The 17,161-nt window shown below is 39.3% G+C and overlaps 1 protein-coding gene across 14 annotated transcripts in view; it reads right to left on the bottom strand.

The window, feature by feature from the left end:
* The window catches only part of GULP1 (GULP PTB domain containing engulfment adaptor 1), a 151,463-nt gene that overhangs the window by 104,894 nt on the left and 29,408 nt on the right, over positions 1–17,161 (bottom strand). The window lies entirely within an intron of this gene.

Below are 17,161 nucleotides of genomic sequence, written 5' to 3'. Positions count from 1 at the left end.
AATTTATTCCCACAGGGCACCTCCGCATTGTAAAAAAAGGTTTACGTTGTGACCCTGGGCACTGCAGGATTTACCATTTGGCAAGGATGGTTTCCTCATACAGCTGCTGTAGCCTGGCAAGTTCCTAGCACTGCTTGCATTCCCCTGAACTATTCCTCATACACATGGACTGCAGAATTCCTGCAGGCCACTGAAATCAGCCTGGAATGTGCCACAGTCACTGTGCAAACAGCAGTCCCCGCAGCAGGAAACACCAGTGGTGCCACGAGGACACTGCAAATCCATCCCTCTGACCAGGAAATCTGGTGCAGTGATAGCAAAGTCACATAAGTGTAAAACCAGGAATGAAACATTTAAGAGGAGCTGTTACATATTTAATGGGAATTTATGAAACACCACTACCAAATGTCATCTGGAAATGAAAACCAGAAAAAAAGCCCCAAACAACCCTCTAGCTGTACTGAGTGAGATTTCAGTGTGTCCTCCAGAACATTATTTGTTACGTCAGTAAGTAAAGAAGACAGTGATATAAACATTGTCTGAAGACACATGAAGAGCTGGAAGTGGAGCTAGCGGAGACAGGGAAGGTCAAGAATAGACACAAACGATGCAGGAAGTGTGTGGGGAGGGAATCTCAAGTACATGACTTCATTAATGGACTCCCTCCTACCCCACAAAGCACTGGGAAACATTCTTTTAGATTTCAAAAAGGGCAGTTTTGTGCTTAGTATCTTAAGTAAGTAAATCTGAGAGTTAAGTGAGGAACGTTGAAAAATTACCAGCTTGCTAAACTGACACACAAGTAGAAATAGAAGGCTGTGGTTAGACTCAACTACTCAACTCTCACACTAATTATTCACTTCTCCATGGTTTTCAGGCTCTACTGAAGCCCAAGGCACTGTACATAAATAAAGACTGCTTGGAAATAGCCAACACAAGCCTCATCATGTATCCTAACTTCTTTTTCAATGGACTTCAAAACATCTGCACATTGGAGGCAATCCTATGTCCAACCTCACAGCCCTCCTCAGGCCTAAAAACATATTTCAAGGCATCAAACAGACCAAGCCTGAACTTTTCAGGAAGCAAAAACTTTGTACTATGACTTACAACAGTTTCATTATTTAAAACCTTTGAAAAGCTAGGGAAGTGATTGATCCCTGCTCCTCACCCTCAGAGGAACAGCTACGTGACTACATTTGAGCAACTGGACATGCTGATTTTTCAGTGCAGGTTCTCTAAAAGTAGTAGTCCCATGAAACCAAAACTGCAATTCAAGCCTCTCTTTGTAAGCCTGCCACCTCCTTGCCTTGAGTTGATTTAAGGAAGCACAGCCTTTTTTCCTTCTGTTAAAATGGCAATTTTGATTTAAATGTTCTGACAGGTTACTCATTCAGAGTCAGTTTTAAAGAAAAGTATTGTTTTTATCTGGTGATAAAATTTTGATTATCTTTGTGATTTATCAGAAATTATTTTAAAAAGGCCAGGTTGCAGATGACAGTCTGCCTACATCCTACAACCCACAGCTGCATGAAACAGAGTAAGTTCAGCATCACAGCCTTTGAAAAATGATTAATGATGATTTCATCTTTCCACAAATAGCTATAGAAAAAAACAAGAACCGTTACGCCTGGGAAATAAATTTTCCAACAAAAATATTGTAGCCTAAGTCATTTTCTAAATGGACATGTTACTTCCCTGTAATAAAGTACACTTGCTCTATACCCAGACAGAAAGTAGTAAGCAAATGCATTTAACATCAAAATATAATTTTGTTTAACTCTACAGTCCTGGGTTTACTTAGGAAAAGAACCCAAACAATTCAAGTTTCCCAATCAGTAAACCAAAGATTAAGATCTCTAAACATATAACTCAACCCCAGCAAAATGATCTCTCTTATCACAGCATTGATACACAGTTGCATTTGGAGCAGCTGATAGTGCCATCACTTCATATGAGAAAATGCACTCAGTACAGAAATCATTCCAAGGATAAAATTCATCTCTTACGATGCATTAGATGCCACTACTTTAATTGGTGCTGCTATCAAAACTCATGAATAAAATTGATGTCAACACTCAGTCATGATTATTGATCAAAAATGCCTTATTAAAACTAGAGAATTTTGCACATTGACACTCAACCAATTGGCAAAGGTTTGGCAGGGTTCAGAGATGAGCCCCTGCCATCTGCACATGAATATGTATCGGGGTTCATTTGATTAGCAACAAACAACTTACAGTCATTACAACAACCATAAAGAGCACCATGTAAAGAAGGACTAAGGCAGTTATTTCAGCGTACAGGGTTCCTGTATGAGATGCAGTGACACCTTCAGAATACACAAAGACACTCCAGCAGCACATCACTTCTAATCAAGCCTTTGAACAAGTAAAAATCAAATCAGGACGGACAGGCTGAGACAAGCAGTTGACAACATGAAAGACTAACAATAGTGTATGTGTGTGAAGGTAAAAAAATCCATCCCAAGTTGTAATCTGATCTACCGTCTTTCCCTAAAACCTGAATTTACATGATTCAAACTGGAGAATGATTCTCTCTCTTAGTAATTTGAGATCATATCGTGAACGCTGCTGCCACGCACTCCTCATGGAAAGCCTTCACCTGAGCTTTCAGACTGTCTCACACTAAGTTCTTCCCATGGCCAAAAGTCTCTGCTGGGTTGTAATACTGCATCCCTTTAGATTTTTCTGAAACACTAGGTTTATTGCTATTTCACTATACTTGAAAACACTGTTGGTTATATTATTTTTGCCATCCCGTATGGGTCTAAAGCACACCTTTGCACAGCTCTTCAGTCACAGCCTAAATTTGCCTAATACTTAGGAATACCTCAGTTGAGACTGGAATCACATAGGACCCCTCTCCCACAGTTCTGAACTGCACAAGGGACAGCATCTAATTTCTCAACCTCTTTTCTATTATTCCATGTAATGACCATGTAATAACACAAAATTGATAGGTAAAGGAAAGACAGAGATAGGAACAGAGATAGAAAACAATATTCCAAAAGTAACTATGTGGAATCACAAAGAAAACGAAACTCAAGTAAACAGGGACAAAAAGCATCAGGTATCTAGTAAAGAATAAATTACTCTGGAAGAACAATGGTATTTTCTCTACAACAATCACGGTTTTTAAAGACTCTCAGTTGCTCCTCTCTTGGCTCCACTTCACGTGTAGGACATAATATTGTTATTTACCCTTGGCTCTATCCTCACTGCCCTTAATTACAGGCATGGAGAAGCCAGCTAAGAGTAGGACATGAACCACAACTGCCCTTGCAGATGGAAGCAGTGCAAGGAATGAAGGTCATGGGCTTCACTTAAAGTCTCAGGGTTATGCCAATATCACAAAAGCATCACATAGAGTACTTGATCCTCATCTTAAGGAAGATTGCCTTGGTCAAGGCATGACTGAGTAAGACTTCAGAAGCACCACCCAGCCTCATCCTAGGTAATTCATCCTGGTTTTCAGGGATAATCCAGGAAAGGAAAGAACAAAAGTGCAAAACTACAAGTTTCTCAGCGCAACACATGGAACACTGGAGCTACATTTCTGGCATCCATGGCAACTTCTCAGATTGCCCCGTCCTTAGAGACATTCTCTTTTAAGAAAAACTCTAATTGTCACTAGACGCAGGTGGTGAACAAGTTACCTGAGAAACAATGCAAACACCTACTCTTCCAACTAAGAAACATTTCAGCATTCACTCGTACGAGGTAAAATGGTAGAGTTATCCATAGAAATTGAAATTTCTACCTCTAGGTATGTTTTTAATGTCATTAAGTATTGAGGAAGATGTAAGGAAGGCAATACAAAAAACAAGACTGCCAAACTACAAACCTACAATTAACGATCAAGCATTAAAACATGCCATGTGGAAATAATGTGTGCTTCACCACATATTTTAAACTAAAATAGAAGTATTTCATAGATACTAACAGAACGGACCCCTCCCCTCACAAAACATAAACCAGTTATCTTTTTAGAAGTATTTTGGATGGGTTTCTTAACCATTTCATCAGATAGAGATTTTTAACAAGCATAATATATTTAACAAGCATAATTATATTTATATAATATATTTAATATATTTGAATTTTAAAAGCTCTCAGCTTTTTATTTGCCAAATACATTCCACCACAAGAGCTGTAATCAGTGACCTAAAAGCCAGATATTCTCCGACTTTGTTTTGCAAATCACATTACATAAAGCAAGGATAAGCCTAAGTCACAGTGAAAAAATATATTAGATGGATAAAACACTTTTAGATAAGAGGCTCAAAAATTATCCCTGCTATTAATAGGATTAAATTTAAACATCTCCCACAAACAAAAGTCTCAAGCAAAGTCAGGTCTACATGCTACACAGAGGAAGGTCTGTATAACATCCTTCCAACCTTGCACACATTGAAGTAAGGATGCCATGGGCAGCCTGAGTGCAGATACTCAGCCGTGAAGACTAAAGGACAGTTTCACTAGATGCCATACATCACTCTTCCCCGAGGGCTCACCACAAGGGTAAGCAACGCCCATGGGTTCCTGTGAAGAAAGAGGCATCCTGTAGTGTTTATGTGTATCTGGGAGGCTGTTTTTAGATTCCACACAGATTACATAAAAATTCTTCTCTCCTCCTCTTTAACTCCACTGCAGTGATGACCTCTAAGAACGCAGCACAGTTCTCCTGCTGCCACAGCTGCATTTCACATGAACATTCTCTAGTTTTGAGTAAACCCACTGCACTGGAGTGAGCCATCCCCAGTCAGGCACCGGCAGTACACTTTATCTTATTCCAGTTCCAAATGAACACCTAACGTATCCCACTGAAACACAGAATTTGGCTTTGCCACAGTTTAGATGCAGTGATCCCTGCAATGGCTGAACAGGCCAAGGTCATTCATCATTGTAAATGCATTCAGCCTCACCTGTCCTAGAAGCAGGAAAATGCACACTAAGTTAATTAGGAGAGAAAATGAAGTACACACTAAGCATCTTCCTTCCACACTAAAGCTTGTTTTGATCTTTTAAAATGGATGAAAATTATCTTCACAGAAATTAAGAGTTCTTACTGTTTATATTATTCAGTAAATTTACCTTCCTGAAATATCATCCTGATTCTAGAGCTCATTTTGCAGCCAGTAACTGATCTCTACCCTCTTCCTACTCAAAACCATTTTAATCACCTTTAACTTTTCCCTCCTTTGTTTTCTCGGTTAAAACCTCTATCTGTTGAGATAGCAGCAATCATCTTGTACTGACTGATGATGGGAGATCAATACACACAACAATCCACAGTTTCTGGAGGGGCCTTGCTTTATGTGCTCTGCACCTGGGCTGCCAATGCCAGCTCCAGGGAGGGGATAACAAGGAAACCAACTCCAGACTCAACACAAGCTCCCTCCAATATGCCTGCAAAAATTCCACCTGATCTCAGTTCTATCTTCTCTGGCTGTATGCAGTTCTGCACGAAACAACCACATGAAAAACAAACAAACCAACCAAATAAACAGAAAACCAACCAACCAAAAAAAAAAAAAACAAAAACAAAAACAAAAAAAAAAAACAAACAAACAAAAAAAAAACCCAAAAAAAACACCACCAAATCTCTGTATTTTTCCATTTCAGATTAGAAGCAACCTGAACCTGCAGTGGACAGGGCAAACCTTTACATGGTCAAAACAGCCAGCCAGGAATAAAACCATAATTCGTTCCTGTCATAGAGAGGAAAAACACAGATAGCATTTTTAAGTATGTTTTGAGGTGACTGCACGTATTCACACAGCCCGACAGTAAACAGATGTTTCTCCACAGAAGCCTGGACTACAAGTGTATGAAAAACCAAAAATGCTGAAAGAATGCAGCTGACCTTCTCTTAGGGCACAGTAATGACCATACAGTCACAGCCAAGAGAAATGGAGCCCAACTGCAAAAACATTAAGATATGTAACTTGGGGAAAAATCAGGATACAAGATACTTAGTAAAGACTATGAAAAGATGGAATCAGCATTTTATAACACTGAAGTCTTTGAAAAAGAAAACTTCAGAGTCCCATAGTACATTTTTCACTTGTTTTACTTTCTTTCCTGGCTATTAAGTCACACTTTTCACAGCAGGGAAGAGGGTAGGCCAGCAGAGACAGAACAGCAAACACTACAAAAGCAATACCTCAAAACTACAAGAGCAATATCTCAATACATTCACGAGACCAGTATGGGACCCTAAATGAAACTCCCCTGCCCCTCCTTTCACCAGGCTACTTTCTATAGTAAAACACTAATATAGCTTTTAAATTCTAAAATTTAAAAGCACAACCATCCACACCCAAGCCTGTTACAGCAAAGATAACTTCCTACAGAACTCCTAACAGAGAACTAGCCCGAAACAAGGCTGTTGGGTGAACAAAGGAAAGGCTCAGATGTACCACAGCAACGTGGAATGGGACATGAAAGCCTCTCAGCAGCCCATCAAAGCCTCTGCAGGTTAGCAGCTTCCCTAAGTGAGAAATGCCCTGGATGTCATCTGAAATCATTAAAAAATACAGGTTATAAGCTCCCCTGACAGGTAACTGGGGTGTGGGAGGAAGATGGTAGAAGCCTTTCCCTCTAGTCAAGTATAATCTGAATCCCATTTCTAATGCACTGCACCCCAAGAGATACTTTTTCATATTAACAAATATCAGTGATTGGCATATACATGTCAATAATAATCAAAAAGTTACCTTAATTCAAAAAACACTTTTCTTTTGGTATATATATATATATAGGATGAAATGATCACGGTGTTACCATGTGGCCACATGTCAAAATGGGTTCTCTATAAACAGAACAGAATTCCAAGGTCACCCTTGTGTATCAAATTTACACCACCACCACAAATAATCACAATAAAAAAGGCTATTATTTGTGCATGAAAACAAACAAAACTAAACAGATTTATGGCAAGAAACGCGGACTTTGCAATCCAATAAAAATCAAAGAGATGTGAGAACTGTTGCTGTGAACATCCAATTTCCATAAGCGATACCAGTTAGATCAAGCATTGACTTGTATTGTGCTGGAAAAGCTGGAATTACAGCATAAAGCTGTTCTGCATGGCAAACTTCTGAAGGCAATCTTCCTGTATTATACATGAAGTTCTCTTTCACCAGGGTTTTGAAAGATCTAGGGGGTTTTAGTTGGCTCCTTTCTCCTACAGCTGATGTGATCCAACCGCTTTTCTCTTCCCATGGCTGCTACAGAAACTGAAAAAAAGATACGGCAATAACAAAAACTCCTTCAATATTTTTTTGTCTTCTTTCTCAACACCTGCCAGGAGTGCAACATCCAATCTTGGCATTTACAACAAATTCTTTTCCAAGCTTCCCTGTTTGGTAAGGTATTTGCTGTCTAAGGCTTCTAGATATCCCTGTTCACATATCAAAAAACTTCTAAAACTGCTGCAAGCCCATTTCTCTCCTCTGTCATTTTTGTAAAAAATCTCCCTGTACAAACCAGAAAAACCCACGTTTTGGAGTTTTTCCTGGAGCACACATACTTCATCTTTTTTCAGTTATAGAATTTGTGGAGCCTCATTTAAAGGATAATTAAAATGACTGAAAACAACAAGCCAAGCAGTAAATAAATAAAATAAATTCCAATATTCCAAAAGCTAAGTCAAGTATTTTGTATCAGCAAATCCTCTGAATTCAGACAGGTACAGTTCAAACTTACATAAAATATGGGACACTGATAGGTATAAAAATTATTTTAAGCAACATTTTATTTGTTTAAAAAACCCCATTTTATTTGTTTCAAAAATCCAACAAAGTTTCTAAGATGTCATATGCTTCTCCCTGCATTCTCCTACAAGGACATGGTATGTATATTGCCAATCAAGTACAAACTGTTCATTTTTCACAGTGCATAGAACTGGAAAAAATATATGACCGCTTTGATTTTTAATTAAAAGCTGAACTGCCACTACAGTACCTCTGTTCTCTCACAATTCAGCTACTCACTAGATTTCCTACCCAATAGAATTACATTCGATTTGCATTATTGTGCTCAATTTCCTTTGGAAAAGTTCCTTCCTAGATCAGCCTCTCATTTCTCTGAAAGCAACACACCATTTAACTGTGTATGTAACTAGCAAAACTTCAGAGCCACTGCCCCTGGTTCGACACCAATGACTTAACAGGAACAAAAAAAGTCATATTATACCTTGGAATAAAAAGGCTTTTTTCCCCCCAAAGTTAGCACTATGCAATGTACGGCTAGACCATCTACTAAGCAATTATTTCAACTGGTGGGCCAGAATGTTGAACAGATGTCCACTAACGCCTTTAGCAGTCAATTTAAATCCACATGCCAAATCAAACAGTACGGATGTTTGGCAACTGTATCAATACCATTACAATAACAATTCCCCCTAAGCATTCAATACATATGCACACAGACTTTCTAACTTGGACACTGATAAAAGCTCATGGTTTTCGCATGTTCCAGATTTTCAAGCATTCAAAAAGTGTCTGAACCACCCTATAGGGGTAAAATGTCCATCCAGTTCCCTTAAGCACAAAATAAAACTTCTTTGATCCAAGTTGTCCTTGACTTACACGTAACTAAGAAATTATTTCATTATGTGCTATTTCATACAATAAAGAATAAAGGAAAAAAATTAGTCCACACACAGGACAGCACAAAGATTATAAATCTGATTCCACAAAACTATTCTTAAAATTTCTGTTGACATGGGGATATGCCACAGCAACTACAGCCTTTGCTGTCCAAGTTGCCCAACACTTGAGTCCACTGCTCCTTCGTGATCCTCTCCTAGCCCAACCTGGCCTGGGCTAGAACTGAATTTGTCCTACAAGTTACCAAAAACAATCCACGGGTTGCTAAACCCAAAAAATCTAAGTTTCATCAAAGCATGTGTTATAATAAGTCAGCTGAGAAAAGAGAATCCACTGTGAGTGATCCAAAAAAAGAGAGCCTTTTTCCTGCCCACTGGTTCCCTGCCAGTGAATCCTTTTGGGCTCAGCAGGTTTGCCAGTCTGGAGATTAATTTAGCTGCTTCTCTTCCTTATGGAGCGTGGAGTCTCTGGGGCTTTTCTCTTCACTGATCCTTCTGTCACTTCATGGGAGCTGTGCTTTTCTGCAGCACTTGCCAGTTTTCCTGTTGTGTCTGGGAACTCCTCTCCAAAATCAGACTCCTGGGCCCCAAGGAAAGGAGCTGCCTCCCGTCTCCCACTTGGTACCTGTGATCCACACTCTCTTGACAAGGATCGCAAGCATTCCACAAAGTAAAATGGAAAGAAAGCAGTCTGTAAAGTCCACAGCCACCATGCCAGCCTTCTCAGTTCTGCTGTTAAATTTCAACTATAGGAATTTAACCACTATCTCTGATACTACATCAAAATCCACACAGTGGGGAACGAAATGGACCACTACACAAAGAACTGGTAAGATGTTCGATCCCCTCGATCTCCCAGGTCCTTTTTAAAGATCATAGCTGAGTTGTCAACCTTACAATAACAAGAAGAAGACACAACATGAAGAATTCAGTGCTACAGAGTGTTGTGCTAGCACAATCCAACTCAACGCATTGGTGAAGGCATCAAAATATTCAGTATTTCAATATAGCCTGAAAACATAAATAATAAATTGTAAAACTATCAGTAAGTTAAAGGCCAAACCTTGTTTCTAATATGGCTTATTACAACAAGAAAAAGGACAAGCTGAATCTACACCCATCACAAGCCTAAGAAATGGCTCTTTTCTAAAACACTACCACAGCAAGTTACTGAGTTTTGAACAACATGAAAAAAATCAAGAAGCACAAATCAAAGAGAAGCTGCCAATTAAAGACATTTCCTAAGGAGGAAGAAGCTTCTTCAAGGTCAATAAGTGACCACTTAAAGTGTTCTGGGAGCTTATCTCTGGACCCTTAGATCAACACCACGCTTCAGAAAAAAACAGTAAGCGAAGGCAACCATTCCAGATGAAACAGCCAACAACAACACATCAGAATGCTCAGCTAGGAAGCAAGTGCACTTCTAAATTTCATGACCAAAATTACCTGCTGCACCTGTCACAGGCCATTAAATTTCATCTAGGAAGGATTTCCACCTTTGAAAAGCTATTGCAAAAATTTACATTTTCAATTTCAATGTCTCAATGGATGGCTACAATGTTTTCCCAAATGGTAACTTGTCCAAAAGATGAATCATCTTCATTGTCAAAAACATATGCCTCACCTCCAAAGTCAGTTATTCAGCATCTGTTTTAGTGATTGATACTTGTTATGTGTCTCCCTCCACATGAACACAAGCATTGCTACCTGCTGGTTTCCTATATAGTAAAGGCACTTGTAATTGCTCTCTCTGAACAGCATTAAATCTCTAATTGCCAATCTTCTACACATTTTTATGGCTCTTTTCTACAGTTACACAACTATGTTCTCAAGAACTTTGTAAGCAGGCATCACGGGCACGACTGTGTTTTAAAATCAAACTTTGTTAAGATGGAGACAAAGCAAAAATCACCTACTCCATTTCCATTTCATCTCATTCCCTCTCCCATCCTTCTCTCGCTAACACAGAACAAGGATGGTTCTCCAGCTGAGACTCTCAGGTGTCACAGAGGGCAGTCTCCTTACAGATCCATTATTTCAGACATCAGTTACTGACAAGACCTCAAAACTGTAATTCAGAGAGACACCAGCATACCCAGACACATCACAGCATCTCACATTCATTCATTTGGCCTGAAAAAGCTCCAAATCTTCTGGAGGACAGTAAACAACACAACTGCTCACAAACACAGGTTAAGAAATAGCTGGCTTGAGACTTCTGGAACAGGAACAGGTATCTTCTGCATGTCATCACAGCCAGGGGTACCATCTGCGGTAACCAACCTGTTTCATTTAACACCTCTTACATAAGGTTGGCAGAAACAGAAATTGTATTTTGAGAGAAACAAGCTGTGCATTAAATATAAGTTAAATTCCTTGGCTTCCAACACTGTCAAATATGCCACAATATACTATCAGACACAAAGTGTCTGTAGTACCTGCTTAGCAGAAAATCCTCATTCCTTTATATCAAAAAAAACCACTTCCACTTCTCTGGTTAAAAAACAAGAGGAACATTTTGGAATACATGCTTCCTTTTTAAAATATATATATATATATATATTTTTTTTTTTGGCAGAACACAAAGATCTTCAATCTAAACAGCATGAAGCATGCCACCTAGGAGGCTACAAATAAAAATTTCCTTAATGGAAGCAGCTGCCAGGATTCACCTGGATGATGCTGGACCCTGTTAAACTTCATTCATGTGAATCACAGAAGATCATGTATCTTTTATCAAAACAAAACCACAAATGCTGTGACTGCAACCCTCAGGCTGCTGCTTTCTTTGAACAGCAGGGATAGTGCTAATCCTAGAGAGCCATGGAGTACATTAAGTCTGTAGCAGCACACCTTTGCTTCTCCTCTCCTTCTGCTATTCCCAGTTCTTTTCCAGAACGTCTTGAAAGAGATAAAAGCTCCTAGGTTTAGAAGCACAATGTTTCTCAGACTGCAAAAGTCTCAGAAGAGTATTTCCATGGCTGTTACTGAAGTCTCAGCGTACACCAAGGGGATGAATAACCGATGAGCCTGAAGAATTGCGATACAGGGCTCCTAAAATAAACTTTGTGTCACATGGAGCTGTTCCACTTTGTTTTGGCGCCCTGTAGACTTTCAGCTCCAACCTGGCCTCTAGCAACTCTAACCATGCAAGACAGCCTTTTGACTAAACCTTTAGCCTCTAAAGAAATTCAACAAGAGACAAACTGGATTAGCAGCCTATTTTTTTTTTTTTCTATTACCACCTCTGGAATTTCATAATGTTTCATAATGCATGGAGCTGTTATGATGCTGAGTACACAGCCTCGAGAAAGGAAGGAACTGTTTTACATGTGTCCTCTTAATTGCCTCTAATAGGAGTATTTCCCAATGCAGCAGCATTCAGGGGTTTCTAAGTGCATGTTGGACAAGCCCTTTTTGTATACTTAACTTCCTGACAAACCATGTCTACAAAATTTGTATAATAAGGCACTTTGGAAATTTTAATTCTGCCTTCTCTTTACCACAATAAAAAGGAAAAGCTCATCCTTTATTTCCATAACTTGATTATCTCCAGCATCTGTGAAAAGGAAGACAAGAAGTTTGGGAGAATCAGATGTCAAATTTAAGTGACCTTAACCTACTGCAGTTACAGCAACACTTAGCAATTACTCTGATAAGAGAAGATCAGTAAAATAAACAGATTTGTTCATGTTCCTGCTATCATGTCTACCACTACCTGAGGAGAGATCTATGATAAGGAGCAGAAATAAAGCACTAAGTGATGTCTCCTCCAGGTGTGGCCAAGCCCCAAAAATACATCAGCAATACAATACAGATGCCAAGTTAGCATGGTTATTTGGAAGATATGTATTTTTTCAGCTTCTCCTGAGTCTTCTTTTTACACTTGGAAAGAAAACAATAAAAACTACCCTTTTTAATGTCTCCTGTTACCTTGTCTTGCCCAAGTCTACAGCTTTGCTACCCAGGATACATTTGAACCCAGCCAGAGATTAACTTTTTTTTTTTTTTTTTTTTTTTAACATTGAAGTAGAAAGAAAGGGGCATTCCTGTTAAAAAAAGGTCTGGAAAAAGCATTGTTGCCCTTTTCTGTTACATGTCAGTGTGTTTTTGCTACACTTCTTATTGCACAGCAGGACAAGTGTCCCTCTTCCACAAGAGGCAAGGGATGACCAATCACCAAGCAAAGCAACTTTTTAAAGTCTCAGAAAAGAAATTTGTTAAAAGCCATCCAACTTTTACTATATCCTACATTCAACCGGCCAGGAAGATTCACAATGAAGACTGGTTAAACAAAAACTGGCCCTTCACCATGAAAAAAAACTCACAGAACTTGCAAGAAAAGCAGCTTGGGGCTGTCACATTCCAAATACAGACACACAGTCACATCCAGGGAAAATGCCAGCCATACCAAGACACCAGGGAAGACAACCAAGGAGTATTTCCAAACAATTTTCATGCTTCTTACTTGAGTCACATCTAATATCTGAAACAACAGAAACATCTGCAGAAAGCATCAGGTACAAACAAAGGCAAAATGAAACAGTTATTCTCATAATCCTTAGCTAATTTTTGGCTAAGTCACTACTTGGCAGATCTTAGTAGACAGCATTCCCTGAATTTATAAAAATGAGAAAGTATTGGGAAACCAAAGCACTCTAAACAATGCCATGTGCACTATCAAACTACATGCTTTATGCCACTCCATTGCTTCACTGAGTAATAAAATGTTAACTGCTTGATTAAAAAATGTATCACAATATTAGCACAAAGTCAGTCGAAGTCTGGAGCATCAATCTGCCAAAAGGTATAGTTATGAAAATGCAGTAGGAACATTCCTTATTCCTCTCTCTGTGCATTGGGTTTGTTACCTCTCTGAAAATCAGAGAGAAATTCTAAAGAGTCTTGTAAGCTTAAACCAAGCAGAAATTACATATTCCATCATCCATCTGTTGCTCTAGCTCTTTCTTCAGATTTAATAGTATGACTATGTCTTTCTTCCACACAAAGCAAGGAGGAAGAAACACTTTGCCAAAGTTCCCCCTAAACTGGATGGATAAATTTTAGCTAAAGCATCACCCTGAACATTTTAGATTTCTGCTTTTTAAGTTTTAAGAGAGAACACAGTATTTTGCATGTAAAACACTAATATATTCATTATTTATACAGTCTAAGGGATTTGACATCCATGTTGCAAGCAATCTACTGTTTGTTCCACAATTTATTTCCCATAAATCAGAAGTTCAGAGTTGATAACATCCCATCACAGGCACACCAGATCTACCACAAAATGGATTTCATTGCCACATCTTCTTCCTGATCTCCCCAAAAAGACTGCTTATTTAGTAAATCTAAACATTCTTATGTCTCCTTCTGTTCAACATATTTCTAATGTTAACAACCACCAAAGCCTCAGTAAATAAGGTTGCCAGTTCCTGATTAGCAGTATATGGCTTTAGCATTATTTCAATTAAATCACACCAGCATATTCCATCGCTAACTGGATGTTCTGACAAGCTGTACAGGCAACCCCTTACACTGTACCTGGCACTACGGTAAACTGGCCCTTGGAGGCTAAGTGATGTAAGCCACTGCTCTCCAAAGTCTGCTGATCACCGGTGTTTGGGAAGGGAAAAATCCCTTCTGGATGCAAAGAGCCTAGTCTTGCACAGGATTTTATCAGACCACAATTACAACAGGATACAAATACCTTGCAACAGGGTTTTAGCCGCTCATAATATCAAGATAGAGAACAAGAAATAAAGCAGGAATGCATTTGCAAATTCAGAATAAGATCTAAAAAACCCTCCTTCCTAGGACCATAGAAGTACCTAACCCCTAAACTCTATACTTAACTTTATAAAGTAGAAGGAATTTGAAGCAGATTCCCAGCCTGTACTGAACTAATGTACAACAAGTTAAGAACCACACTCAACTTCATTAAATTTAAACTGTAAGGGAAGTTCATTCTACAAGAATGCAATTCACCTTCCTGGAAGTCTAAATGAGGTTCCCACTTCACCTGAATCCTTTATTAAGCCACTGCTAAGCTGAAACATTCTTCGGAACACTGCATAGAGTGTACGTGAGTATCAAGATATGAATACGTCTGTTGTGAAAAATAATTTTTCAAATACTGGATAATAAAAAAATATAATTTTTATTACAATAAATATGAAAACTTTGCATTTATAATTACTGTGTCAATACATTCCTGTAAAACAGAACTCCGGCTTTATGATTAACAAATCAATGCAAGCATCACAGATGACAATTGGTAAACACAAGGAGTTTCAGACACACTAAAAGTACTTATTGTCAAGATGCTGCTGCTTAGTGAATACAATCTCACAAAACCTATTTGTGAAGTCTATGTTTTGAATAATGCACTATTTAGTTGTAGAGAGAAGAGTTCTCAAAACCTAACCCTTTAAACAGAACTAAGTACAGCACTTAACAAGCAGTTCAAAGATGAGAACTGCCTCTATTCGCAGAGCAACACAACGCGTGCTTGTGACTGAGTCTCACAGGCCTCTCTCCTAGGAGAACAATCCCCATTTTACAATGGTTTAGGACTTTGTTGCACATGCAGATACTTTATCATTATTGGACTTTCCATATAGAAATTCTGTCACTCACCTCCTCAGACTCCTGCATGAGAGAAAAGCAGCTGTTCAAAGCTCAGATCTCTTCAAGACACAGCTCTGAAACTTGCAGGAGTAAACTCAGTATTTGGATATTTCCTAGGAATCCTTTCCTCCAGCAGTACTCCAGACAACGTTCTTCTTTTTCCAAACTAGCAGTAAATATGACAACACAAGCTCTCCAAGAACTATGAATACTGAATGTCAAATTAGACAAGTGTATTTTCCGACTTTTATCCTATATGTTATCCTATATCTACCTTCAGTCTACTATGGATTTTCCTCTCAAATCTCACCTCCACAATTCCCCGACCATTTATTTGGGAGCAACACATGATTCTCTGAGTCCCAGGCAGGTGCCAATTTGCTACCCAGAAAAGTGAGGGGCCAATATTTTAATGACTGCTCAGCTGAAATATATTTTTTAATCCTATATTCTCAACCGCATGTGCAGCAGTTAAATAGAAATAATGTTTTAGATACTCGAGAAATGTGCTATATTTGAGTATGAAAATATATTTGTGGTAGTTTCCAGAAATAGTAATATTTCTTTCTTCACTGTGTTTTCTTTTTATTTCTGAACTTAGAAACAGATGATCATGTACTATTAGAAAAATGTTAGAATTACTAAGTGTTACAATCCACAAAAAAACCCGACTACACCCTGCACACTACAGAACTGAAAGCAAATCACTTGCTGCTTGTCAGGCATAACCTGCCAAGCTATTAGCTCTCATTTTGAAGGCTTGCATTTGCTCAATGGCTGACCTGCACATTGCAGAGCCTTAGCATGAGAAATGGCTTTTAGGCTCAGCTGCTTTCTAAGTGCCATCCATCATCGGGAAAAAGAGATTATTCCCTTTACAGTCGGCTACTTTGCCAAATTCTTCTGGCTCTGTTCCATCAGTCACACCCACGGCACCCCGGGGAAAAGCAAACCCCAGCTCTGTATCACTCTGCTCTTGCTGAAGTGCGGGATGAAAAGCAATTAGCATTTGGTGCCACTTATGAGGAAACTGAGGCGGAAAGACAGCTCTATCGTTTACCAGCCCTGCTCCCTGCAGCAGCCAGCAGCTCACAGGGGCACACAGAGCTGGGAACATCCCATGGTTTGCATAACAGAGCCATAAACAAACCCACATGCAGCAGGGGGCCCTTTGGAAGCCCTTCTAAAAATACACGTACACACACACTGTCACTGACGCAAAACACCGTAAGGCTTATGACTTGCTGAACCAGAAGATGGTCCAGGAAGGCTCTTTTGCTTTCCAGTAAGGCTTCCTCCCCACAGTTTATTTACACTCAAAAAGAATAAACAAGATTCCCTTTCAAATCAAAACATCTCTCCTTTCATTCACGGTACAATGAATACATTGCAGAGATTTATCTGCCCTGGTAAAACAAACCCCAGATGCCTCCAAAGGTGGCCCTTTCCCTGCCCATTTTGCCCTAAAGACTCTGCAAAAGGGTGCGCCAGGTTAAGCCTTCACCCACAGTGTCCTGTGAGCACAGTGCACTGCAGAGCTACAAAACCACCAACACAGCAGGTTTCTGCACCCCCGTCAACAGGCATTAAAACACAGATGCACCCCAAGCCTTCTCTAGCTCCTTCCCCTCCAAGAAAAAGGGAGAACAAGAAAAGTCAGGACTATCAGCCCATGGTTCAAATCCAGACCAGAAAATCGGACTTTTGGAATAGCCTTTGCCTTTCCTAACTGGCCAAGTAAGAGGCTAAGGACACCACTCTGTTTGTGGTCTGCGTACAAAAGAGTGCAGCCACCTTCTGAGGAAAGGCACAGCCAGCTGGGCTCAGTTTTTCTCTCCTTCCCTTCACATTCCAACTTCATTCTTGTAGCCACCAGCATGCAAACAGTTTCACA

The sequence above is a fragment of the Chamaea fasciata genome, unplaced genomic scaffold (assembly GCF_029207755.1).
Source record: "Chamaea fasciata isolate MVZ Bird 193981 ecotype frontalis unplaced genomic scaffold, bChaFas1.0.hap1 SCAF_8, whole genome shotgun sequence".
Classification (NCBI taxonomy): domain Eukaryota; kingdom Metazoa; phylum Chordata; class Aves; order Passeriformes; family Sylviidae; genus Chamaea; species Chamaea fasciata.
Note: the sequence above shows the minus strand (reverse complement) of the source record. Positions and strands in the feature narration are given on the sequence as shown.